Genomic DNA, 13,187 nt, shown 5'->3' with positions numbered 1-13,187 from the left:
TCTAAGTTGTTTCTTCCGTAAGTCAAGAAACACTTAGAAACATTTTTCTTTGCATTATATTTTTATACCATTTAATTTACTTGTTTACTAAGTTATTCCTTCCGTAAGTCAAGGAATACTTAGATCATTTTTACCTATCTGTTTTTCCATTTTTGCTCTGTAACTGTTCCTTGGAACCGTTACCTATAACAGATATTTGTCACTGGAACTGTTATTTATAACAGCGGTGGTATTTAACCTTTCTACCAGCGACAAACCAACGATGGTGAATACTCGATCCAATTCCGGGGATAGGAAGAAGCCCGAAGAGCCGGCGATGGGTCCTACAGGCCCAAATGCCCCCTCTCGGCAACAGTATATTCCATGTTGCGTTCACTTATATTATACCTAACCTAACCTATCATTGATATGACCCAAGACAAAACATTACGAAGAAATACAATTAGGAAAGCCCACATAATATATTACATCATCTGCATAACCAAGCATTGGGGTTATTATAATATGTTCAAATCCTGGATAGGTTGGTGTTTTCCTGATATAATTATAAACAGTCAAAATACAATTTATTTTATCTTATTTTCGCGTTTAAATCATACTCTTTTATAAATATTTTTAATAATTCAATAAGTCTATACCGTAAGCACGCCGCTGCCATATCACTCTCGTTTGGCAATGGGTTCAGTTCAGAGAGATCATAACATAATAGCAGAGATTCAGAGTGAGAGCTGAAAGTTATAGCAACTTGCAAAGGCACGTTCAGAATAACATGAATGCCAAATTGGTTCATTTACATACTAATGGTTGCCCTTCTGACAACTTCAAATTTCAAATTTTAGAGTTAGGCATTGCACAGTCACGGCTCTAACCTCCGAAGAATAAATAAATGAGTGTTTTTCGAATTTGCATAAATTGTAAAGTAGAATTATCCGAAAGGTTCATGTAATTGGGAAATACTTTGAATCGTGTAATGGTGGTGAAGTTAATGCAGCTTGGAATAAAATCCTTCTATTATTATTACTGCGTATTTACTACCAACCAAAGTATTTTTGGTTTAATTTTAAATTGAGAGTTACCACTTTGGAAAAGAGCTTGATAATAGCTCTTAAAATATTTAAAATTTTTATATATTTTACAGATATATTCTAGATTTTCAAAAGAAAATAAAAAATCTTATAGTCATCATTAGGATATATTAACCTTAAAATTTGAATTCGTAACTGTTAAACTTTATATATATATATATATATATATATATATATATATATATATATATATATATATATATATATATATATATATATATATATATATATATAAGAGAAGAACAAATTACTCACATATATTTTCACATATTGTGTCTTCGTCCATTCTTTATGAATATATTCACTTATAAGTCCAATGATGGATCGGAGGATCTCTTGGCGTCTGTGTTTCAGGACTTGAGGTCAAAGTTTCTCGTCCATCGCCGATACAGCTCGATATAGATACCACAGGTTTTATCCAATAGCTGCTAGTAAAAAAGCATCTAGTATTTTGAAGATGGATATTTTACCCCTTTTTTTCCATTGCCATTTTAATTTTGCATTTTCCATTTCTGTTTTTCTTTTTTTTTCGTCTTTAAATGAGAAGATTTCCTTCTTTAGAGGCAAGATTGCCATGTGATGTTGTTTATATATATATATATATATATATATTAATGTGATATCAAGAAAACTTTACAAAAAATATATATAAAACATTATTTAAATTTTTGATTTATGATTTATATCACACCTTTCAATTTTGTTACCTCAGATTTTACTCGTGCTTCAATATTTATACTTTACAGCTGATGGGTTAGGTCCAAAGAATAACGGAATAAAACAACATAATATGATATGAAAATAATGTAATAACATAAACTGATTAAAATACCTCCAAAAATTATTAGCATACAATGTTTATCAAACAAAATTCGTTCTACGTACGTGAACCTTCAATAATGCATGGATAATGTAATACAATTACAATCTAAAATCCAGCTTATTATTCTACATAAACAAATCAAGTAATATTCAGTGTCCTTCCTAATGCAATTTTGGTATATCGATTGTACCAAGAAAAATTTGTATGAATTATCCAATTCTCTCCACAGCTCCGTGTCCCCTCTCAGAACAAATTTGATCTCCTTCGACGATCGACAACTTATTCACACGTCACTAATATGATATAATAATATTTGACCCAAAATTCTCAAATTGAATATATTATGAATGTTTCTCCCGTTGAAACGCTTCCTCTGCCTTGAGTTGCCCAATTCCTCGTTCTCTGCAAAATTAACTATCAGTTCTCAGCAGCCTCCTATGTAATTGGCAATATTAAACAAGATATTGCAATTTAGTGTCTTCAATGCTCCCCTTCGAATGCACGTACCTTTCCAATGATGCCATCCTCTTTTCCTCTCGCCAAACTTAATCTCTCGTTCCGAAATAAACAGCGATACGTAGAATACAAGTAGGAAAAGTTTACTTACAAATTTATACCAGATCAACTACCGTCGGACACACTTACTTCACCAACTCACAATTTATTCTTTATCACTTACTACCCCTGGAGACCACCTCGAAAACCAACCATTCACTTTAAGAAACTGGAACTAACTACCTCTCTCATCTCATCTATCCATCCATCCAACCTCTCATTATACACACCCATCTCACCACTTTCCAAATTCTCGGCCAATCAGAAATTTGCATACCACTCCCCACATAACATCAGAAATACCTACAAACTTTCCTAATTCATATTATTTCTACAAGGACACTTAATTTCTACTGGGTATTTATAGATTCCGAAAAACCATTTACTTATTAACTATTTTTATTGTCCTGTTCATGGCGCAAACTCGGATTACGGAACACTTTATGGCTTATGGGAAAAAACCATCGTTAACTTCTATTCATTGTACCCGCACTATCCACTTGTTATATTTATACAAAAGATTATTTATGACTAAGATTACCTTTGGTTAATTTCAGACAGTTCGGAGTATTTTTACTTTCTATAATCTCGGAAATATTGATTTCATCGTACATTTAATATTTTTACTCTTTAATTTTGAATACCATAACAATATATATATATATATATAATATAAGCGAGGTTCCTACAGCCTCTGCCGCTTCTCGCATTTCGAACGCCTCGTTTTCTGTCCATCCATTCGTCTTCTTTGATAGCTCTATCTCTCATTATGTGCCGTACATTTTCTTCCCAGGCAACTGAAAGCCTTCCCCTTCTTCTTCTTTGTTGTGGTATGTAATTTTAAGCTTTCTTTGGCCATCTATCTTCATTTATTCGCTTCACGTGACCATACCACACTAGTTGCCTCGTTTCAATTCTGTCTACACTGGAATATACAGTATTTGTCCTCCTTCTAATATCTTCATTCATGGTATGATCTTTTTTGGATACACTATACGCCCTCCTTAGAAAATCCATTTTTACTACTTCTATTCTTTTTCTATCTTTTTTCGTGATCTGCCAAACTTCTGCCCCATTACTCATAATAGGCTCTACCAAGGTTCGATAGATTGTCAATTTCGTTTCTTGTCTAATATCTTTAGACCATAGTAGAGAGTTTTAATGTTTATCACTTTTTTCCCTGCTGCGTTCTGTTTTCGATATCTTTTTTGGTAGTGCCTTCTTTAGATATTATAGATCCGAGATATTTATATTCATTACATGTTTTTGTGTTTCTTATTTTTTAACTCTGGATCTTCTTCATCTTCTATTTTAAGATACTCTGTCTTTGACATATTCATATTGAGACCCCATTTTTTATATTCTTTCTTTAGTTTTCTAAACGTTGATGATAAATGAAGATACTAAACTCATTTCCTTCGAAACGGATCTTATTGCATAGCAGGCTGAGGTTAGTTTCTTACTTAACAAATCGATATGAAGGGACCCTTTAACGTTGCTGTCTATAAAAATACCAAGAAATTTTACAGAATCAAGTATACTGATCTGGCTGTTATTAAGAAGCAAGGGTTGAAGAGCTCCTTTATAGGATAATGCTACTGTCTTATCCACGTTAAAAGAGAGTCGGACCAGGTTTTTATTTTAAGTAGATCAGAAGTTATAATTGCATGAAGCGTTGCAATATTAGAGTTCTTCCAGGTAATACTGGTATCATCAGCAAAAAGAAAAATGTTTCCATCGATTTTTAAGTTAGTGATGTCATTTATAAAGATAAGGAAAAGTAGAGGACCCAGTACTTGTGGTACTCAACATACAATGCTTTTGTGACTAGAGTCAGTATCATTTGCTCGAACGAGTTGTTTCCTATTGCTCAAGTAAGATTGGAACCAATTCAAAGAAATACCTCGAATTCAGTAGAAATTTAGTTTTTTTATCAAAATGTCATGATTTACACAATCAAAAGCTATGGCATAGTCACAAAAAACAGTGGCAGTATAAAGATTATTGTTTAGTGCTTGATAGACCTCATGTAGTACAGAAAACATAGAATCGCTGGTACATTTATTAGATAAACAGCCAAACTGACTTTGTGATAAAATGTTGTTTTCAACGAGAAAGGACATAAGTCGGGCTTTTAGATAGGACAGGTAGTAAGGCAATAGGTCTATATTTGCAGACATTAGATTTATCACCACCTTTATGAAGAGGAACAATAATGGCTGTCTTTAGGCAATCTGGAAATATACGTTTTTCAAAGGAATCGTTAATTAGGGAGACCATGACTTCCAACATATTATTTGTGAGGTTTAAGAAAATTTTTACGAATAGTCCATCAGTACTACAGAAAGATTTGCTTTTGATCCTACTGATTGTTTGGATCAGTTCAAATTTATCAACTGGTCTTATAAAGAATGAATTCAAGTCTTTTTTTTCAATTTGGAAGATAGGAAATAGGATCTTGTTGTGGCAAAATAGCTTATGTAATATTTTTACTCACATTAACAAAGTATTCATTTAGATTTTCAGGATTTGGAAGAGAAAATGTTTGAGCTGTGTTAGTTTTCTTTCGAAGATCGTTTATTATGGACCAAGTTTCCCTTGCAACATTTTTAGAGCTTCCCAGACGATTCTCATAATACATTTTTTTTAAGTTTTAGATAAGTTTTTCTGTACTTGGAGATATATTCAGTGACAAAGACATTGGTAGTAAATTTCTTGATGTACAGTAGTAAACGCATATTCTTGGCTGATATGCGGATACCCTTGGTAGTCCGAGGTTTGTGATGTTTTGACTTAATTTTAATTTAATTTTAATTAAAGGAAATGCCTTATTGAAAATACAGACAAGCTTATCTAAAAAATTACTGAAATTATAGTCCACGTCCACAGAGGGAAAGTGCCATCCAGAAGTCAAGCAAAAATTTTGGAATTTACGAAAGTTCTGGGCTGACAAAATCCTACTTAAAAGTTGGGTTTTCGACGATTGTTTGTTAAGAATGTTAAACTTGGTATATACTGCTTCAGGGTCAGAGAGTCCTGCATTAATAATTGTAGAACGTACAAAAAGTGAGAAATCTGAGACAATATAATCAATTATGGTAGATGTTGTTTTAGTAATTCTTGTAGGAGAATTAACGTGCATTGTGAAACCATACGATTTGAGGATAGTTCGGATAGCTTGAGTGAAACCAAGGATACTTCGGTAGCACAAGCAACAGCGTAATTAATATTCAAGTCACCGCATAGAATCTTTCTGCTTTTATTGGGCAGATCGTCTAACAAATTTAACAAGTTCAGAAAAAAGAGTTCCGTAGAAGAGTCAGGGGATCTATAAATGCAGAGAATGTATAGATTAAGATTCTTGTTATAAACCAATGAAAACTCAAAAAAGGATTCATTCAACAGAAAGTCATATTTTGTTATAGGAGAGAAATCATTATTTGTAGAAAGAATTAGTGTGCCACCATGAGCTAAACTTGGACGATCATACCTAACAATTTTTGTATATTTTTCTACAAAAAAAGGCTCGTTAACTTCAAGCCAGTGTTCGGTAACCGCAACTATCAGGATGATAACGTTAACCTACACTTGTGCTTTGTTGGCCAAGAAAAAGCTTTCGATAGAGTAAGATATGAAAAACTATATAAATATATAGTAATGATGATCTGTAGAGGAGTTAGACAAAGATGCCTTTTATCTCCACTTTTGTTTAATTTATTTTCTGAAGAGATTTTCAAAAACACGCTCAATAATATCAAAGCGGGAGCGGTACTGTGATCGTTGCAACGAGTATAGAAGATTTACATCTAATCGAAAGCTTAAGTATGAATAATGCTGAGATTGGAATTACTATAAACGCTAAAAAAAAACAAAATATACACCACATATTGACCATAAGTAGTAAAGTGATAGAACAAGTAGAAAAATATCAGTCAGTACTTGGGAACTTTGATCAATAAAACCAATTACATACTGCATAAATAAACAGGCGAATAGAGATTGCCAGATCAGCATTTATTCGAATTAAGCCACTTCTAACGTACAGAAATCTTAATTTGAAATTCAGACTACGTACCATTCGATGTTATATATTTTCAATATTATTGTATGAAGCTGAGACTTGGACATTAACAAAAATGCAATTTAAAAAGAATCGAGGCTTTTAAACTCTGTTTATACCGTAGAGTATTAAAAATATCATGGACTGCTAGAATTACAAATAAAAAAGTACTGGAGAAGGCTGGTAAAGAAACAGAACTAATCACCACTGTACAAACAAGAAAACTAAAATACCTAGGTTCAGTGACGAGGGGACCAAAAGACTCATAATAGAAAGAAATACTCAAGGAAGAAGATCTATCTACGTGATTGGTATCAATGCCGATCAATATTTGTTTAGGGCAGCAAGTTCAAAAATAAAAATAGCCATTATGATTGCCAACCTTCATAGCGAGAAAGCACTCTAAGAAGAAGAATGACTACAAGAGCATGCAAAGAATGAATAGTTTGAAATAATTATCTGTAACGTATATTTTTTTATTTAAATTAATGTGTTTTGGCTGCAAAGACCATTGACACAAACAATATTGTGTATAGTAATTACAAAAAGCACATGTTACTAATTGCTACAGTTAATCTATAAGCTTAGAACCTTACTTACTTACTTAGTCCTAAGCCTTTCTACCGTTAGGTGTAAGGCTGGTGGGGTTAAGATTTGCACTGTTGTCTCCATGCTATCCGGTCTTGTGTTAGATTTCGTCCACTTTCCCATGTCAATCCTTTCTTCTCAACTTCTTTTCTGATTTCGTCTACCCACCTAACTCTTGGTCTTCCTCGTTTGTTTTTCCCTTGCATTCTCGTTTCAAACACTTGTTTTGTTAATCTTTCATTCGACATTCTACACACGTGCCCGAACCATCTTAGTTGCTCCTCTACTATTTTTTCGTTTATTGGTTCTAGTTTTAGGTTTTGTCTGATTGTTTCGTTTCGTATTTTGTCTGTCCTCTTTCTGTTTGCTATTTTCCTCAGGAACCTCATTTCCATAGCATTGACTCGAGATTTTTGTCTCCCAGTCAATGTCCATGACTCGCTATTATAGATGATTGTAGGTCTAACTACTGCTTTAACGACTGCCGTTTTTACCTTCTCCGGTATTTTTTTTTCTCAAAAATGTTGTTTTCATAGTGTTAAATAAGCTTTCTGTTCGTCCCATTCTCTCATTTATTTCCATGTCTTGTTTACCGTTTGATTCAATTATTGCTCCTAGGTATTTAAAATGTTCCACTTGTTCTAGTTGTTTTCCGTTTAATTGTATTGCGTGTGTCTTTCTCTTATTTGAAATTATCATTGTTTTTGTTTTCTCTGTATTTATTTTCATATTTATGTTTGACAGTTCTTCTTCTAGGATTTCAAGGTTGTTCTGTAGGTCTTCTCTGTTTTCTGCTATCAAAACCATGTCGTCTGCAAATAGAAGCTCTGATAGTTGAGTCTGTTTCATTTGCCAGTATCCTAATGTTAGTTTTCTCATTCTTCTCTTGGTTTTCTTTATTGCTTCATCCAGTACCACTGAGAACAGCAGTGGGCTCAACACGCATCCCTGTTTGACGCCTTGACTTGTAGTAAATTCTTCGGATTCCTCGTTGTTGGTTCTCACCGTATTTGTATTATTATTGTACATATCCTTTATTACATCAATTGTTATCCTGTCAACTCCTCTTTCCTTTAATGTCCTCCATATGCTTAGAACCTATGACTAAATAATACAAGAATTATATCACTAATTTATAAGTTAAAGGTAAAGTACATGGAAAACAAGGGGTCATATTCTGTCTATATATTTTTTTCTAATTAATGCAATGCATAATTCTCTAGATTTTATTTTACTAAATTTATAGAATATTTTTTTACTTGTTTTTTGGTAAATTTTATTAAAATTCACAACTTTTAATTCGCGACTTCAAAAGTTTGTTAATAATTAGACTGATACTTGTCGTCAACGTTATTTTTAGTAAGAAAAAAGATCTCTTGTATAAAACATCATAACTAAACTCCAACCTCTTAGCGCCAGAGAAAAAATATCACCATACAGATTTCTAACTCTCGCCGCTTTTTGGTTCGTTCCTCATAAAAAGGAAAGTCGAGTAATAGCGAGCGAAGCAACAAAAATATCCATATCATTAAATTTTTCCGGTATGTTTCAACCAACACAACGTTAAAATTTTAAAGGTTTTCCTTTCAAAATCAGGGAAAACTGCATAGCAGAACACTCGACGAACAAAAGCTTAGAAATGTTTTGCAATTAAATGTATTTTAGCTTCATTACTATCGAGTTTGCTTCCATTTACGGAAAAATCGCAAGAATGAATGCTGTAGAAAAAGATGGAACTATAGGGCGTATTATTTACGCCACTACAGGCAACCAACCCGGCTTTGGAATACGGAAAAACGCTGGAGATCATCAGAGATAAACCGTTATATAGAGTAAGCCTTAAGTATTTCGAAAATGTTTTTAATCAAACTCACTAAAACATAATGTTTGATATTTAAATTATTATTTTAGATATATCTTAACTGTTTCAAAGCTTTGCAGTCGTGTTAGTTTTTTCTGTCTCTATCGATCGCTTGTGTTTACGAATTTATTATTTTTTCTCTGTGACCTCTAGAATAATTACTTTGACCTTGTTGTTTGTGTTTTTTCTTTCATTTCCTCTAATGTTTTAACTGTTATTAATTTTGAAGTTGCATTTTCTTAATTATTTCACTTATTTGTAATCGTTTGTATAAATAATAAACTTTATTTCATTTCTGCTTCTTCTTCTAAACGTGTCTATCTTCTTGATTCATCTTATCCTATTCACAGCATCTCGAAATAGATTAGTTGACGTTAAACCAGTTCATTTCCTAAGATTGGCCATCCAGGATATACGTCTGCGTCCATGGCCTCTCTTGCCGTTAATCTTGCCTTGTAGAATCAATTGTAGCATAACATACATCGGTAGCACCACATTTCAAATTCCTCTAACCGTTTTATGGCATCTTCTGTAAGACTCTAGCTTTCTACTCCGTAGAGGAATATACTAAAGACATAACATCTAAAAATTCTTATGCATATATTGATACTTAAAGGTAAGTTGCAGAGAATCTTCCTAAAACCGTTAAAAGAGCTTCTGGCTTTTTCAATACAAGTTTTTATTTCGTAGCTATGATCCCAGGTATCCTTAATGCAGCGAAGGTAGCATATTTTCCCCACTCTTTCTAATGGTGTATCGTTTATTGTAATTTGGGCATTTATGTTGGTGTTCTTACTCATCTTGTCTTCTTATAACATTATTCATCATCTTTGGGAGACACTGCGTTTTAACTATCTTCTTAGGATTTCGATTACTTTCCCATGTGGTACTTTGTCAAATGCCTTATTAAAATCAATGAAACATGCATACTTATCGCAGTTAATATCTCTGACTTTCTGTATTGGAAAATGCAAATTAAAAACTGCTTCCCTCGTTCCTAGTCTTGCTCTGAATCCAAATTGAACTTCACTTAGGTGATCTTCTAATTCGGTGTATATGCACAAGTGAGTGATAGTAAGCAGTACTTTAAGTAGATGGCTCATCAAAATTGTCCTAAGATTAGTGAATCGACTACGGTACAGCTATTTACTTATGTTACCAACTTGACGATTTTAAGCTCCTATCTACGTCGCAAGATAACAAAATATTTGCTGTTACAATTGAGACTGCTGGTGTAATCATAATAAGTGTCTTTAAATTACTTCCAGTATCTTAGGCCATGTACTCTTACCATTCGAGCATCCGAAAATATTTATAAGTTACTTCAGGATCCATCATACATAACGAACACGCCAACTATGATATTAATGTTCAAGTCTCTTCAAAAATGGCAAAAACTGAAAACAAGCATTATATAGTACTAAAAATAGATATGTTCTTGAAAACTGCCAGACAAAGCTCTGAAACTAATTTGGAATCTGTTTTGTCTCTTCAGATGGTCAGGGTAAGAATTTTCCTGTCTTCACTTAAAATATTAATGATTTTCTGCAGTTATCATCGCCCCATGAACTGAAAGCTCTTAAGAGCTTCTCCATGAAACGACAAGAATTATCTGACGATTTTACTAACACAGAAATGGAAATTGCGCTTCTAAAAGTAAAAAATTGAGAAAAGAAAAAGAAAGGTAAAAGTTGATATATAATCCACAAGTCTTCCTACAGAATTTAAACAAGCAAAGATTATCCCGATTCTTAAGCCAGACGTATTATCTTATTTAGCACTGTCTTCAACCTTCTTGAACGATTGATATACAATAGGAAAAGCTCTTTTGTGAGGATCAAATTATGACTTTGACCAATGTATAAATTCTTCAAAAAAAACACTGGCTACAGTAACGAATATTTCTAGGAAATTTACCCGTTTTGTCTAAATGCTTAAATATTCATGTTCTTTAGATTTCTATAGGTATAGATTATACCACTGCTTCTTTCTATCCCCTATATTGCAGAAACTCTTTCAGTTATGTAGATGACCTGTTGTTGCTTTCTTCAGCTATAATTATTTAATTAAATGTTTAAAATAATATCCACCAACGTCCATACAATTACAAAGTCGCTGTTTAAAATTAAAATGAACATTCTAATGCATTTCAGGAGTTACTAGACTACGTTCATGCACTATTCGTCGTCTTAGTTCTTCCAATGAAGCAGGAATGTATAAATCTTGCTTTTTAAACACCTTCATAGAAAGAAGTCCAGGAAAGTTAAATTGGGGTATCTTCCTGGCTATTCAATAAAACCTCTTTGTCCAATCCATTGCCTAGGAAACCGTTCATAAAGGTATCACCTTAAGTTTATGCTATATTGCGGATGCTTTTCCGTTTACATTTTGTTGCAAAGAGATTAGCACAACAATACGATTCACATAAATTCCTGCCCATACGTTTCAATGGCTCTTGGGTATGGGTTTTGTGTAAAACTGTAGGATTTTCGTCAGCTAAGAGTAGCAATTGTATCGATTTTAGTACAATTTAGAACAAAACAACATTCGTCCGAAAAACAAACATTAAATAGAAAGTTTGGACTACTATTTCTTTTATCCGTCATAATCTCACAAAACTGTGATCGACTGTCTGGATCATCTTCATTTATTTTTTGTACCAAGTGTATTTTTTAGGCATGAAGTAGTCCACGAAAAACATATTGAGCTATTTTATTAGTACTTGAAGTAGATTCCAAATTAACATGACCTACAATTGCTATTTTTTTATCAGCTACTGATACCGTTTCATGAAATTTTTTAAATAGTTTTAATACGTATGAGTGATGAAGTTGCTTATCTTAACGAAGTTGATTAAATAATTTAAATATTCAAAACATATGGAAATAATTTCAATAGAATAGGTCATTTCGAACGAATTAAAGAAATACTTATACTTATACTTATACTTATACTTATACTTATACTTATACTTATACTTATACTTATACTTATACTTATACTTATACTTATACTTATACTTATACTTATACTTATACTTATACTTATACTTATACTTATACTTATACTTATACTTATACTTATACTTATACTTATACTTATACTTATACTTATACTTATACTTATACTTATACTTATACTTATACTTATACTTATACTTATACTTATACTTATACTTATACTTATACTTATACTTATACTTATACTTAATACTTATACTTAATATCACTGTTAAACGCTACCAACAACAGTTCAAATAACTAAACTATTTGCAAATTTCTTTCAATGTAGTTTTTGACGTGACGGAAAAAAATTGTCATTAACACTAGCAAAACATAGGCGTTACGTTTAGTTTTTAAGAGGTGTAAAACTTGTCATAAATTGATAATTTTTCACAAAAACAAAGTTAATATGCGAAGAAAATTCTCCAGCAAAATATATGTCTAATGATTGTGTCACACAGTGTTTATTTCCTATTTAAAATTACGGGTTTATGATAATGGAAGGGAGGAGTTTGACAAATGACAGATCTCTATATCGTTAGAAGATGACCTCTTCGAAATAAAAATCGATCTGTTTAATTATATGAGAAATCACAGTCTTTTAATATGATCATACTTACAATGCGAGGATAATGCCATATCGAAAACTGATCATCCTTATACTTATACTTATACTTATACTTATACTTATACTTATACTTATACTTATACTTATACTTATACTTATACTTATACTTATACTTATACTTATACTTATACTTATACTTATACTTATACTTATACTTATACTTATACTTATACTTATACTTATACTTATACTTATACTTATACTTATACTTATACTTATACTTATACTTATGCTTATACTTATACTTATACTTATACTTATACTTATACTTATACTTATACTTATACTTATACTTATACTTATACTTATACTTATACTTATACTTATACTTATACTTATACTTATACTTATACTTATACTTATACTTATACTTATACTTATACTTATACTTATACTTATACTTATACTTATACTTATACTTATACTTATACTTAATACTTATACTTAATATCACTGTTAAGCGCTACCAACAACAGTTCAAATAACTAAACTGTTTGCAAATTTCTTTCAATGTAGTTTTTGACGTGACGGAAAAAAATTGTCATTAACACTAGCAAAACATAGGCGTTACGTTTAGTTTTTAAG

Source organism: Diabrotica undecimpunctata, chromosome 6 (genome assembly GCF_040954645.1).
Source record: "Diabrotica undecimpunctata isolate CICGRU chromosome 6, icDiaUnde3, whole genome shotgun sequence".
NCBI lineage: Eukaryota > Metazoa > Arthropoda > Insecta > Coleoptera > Chrysomelidae > Diabrotica > Diabrotica undecimpunctata.
The sequence above is the reverse complement of the archived record's forward strand: the minus strand, read 5'-3'. Positions refer to the sequence as shown.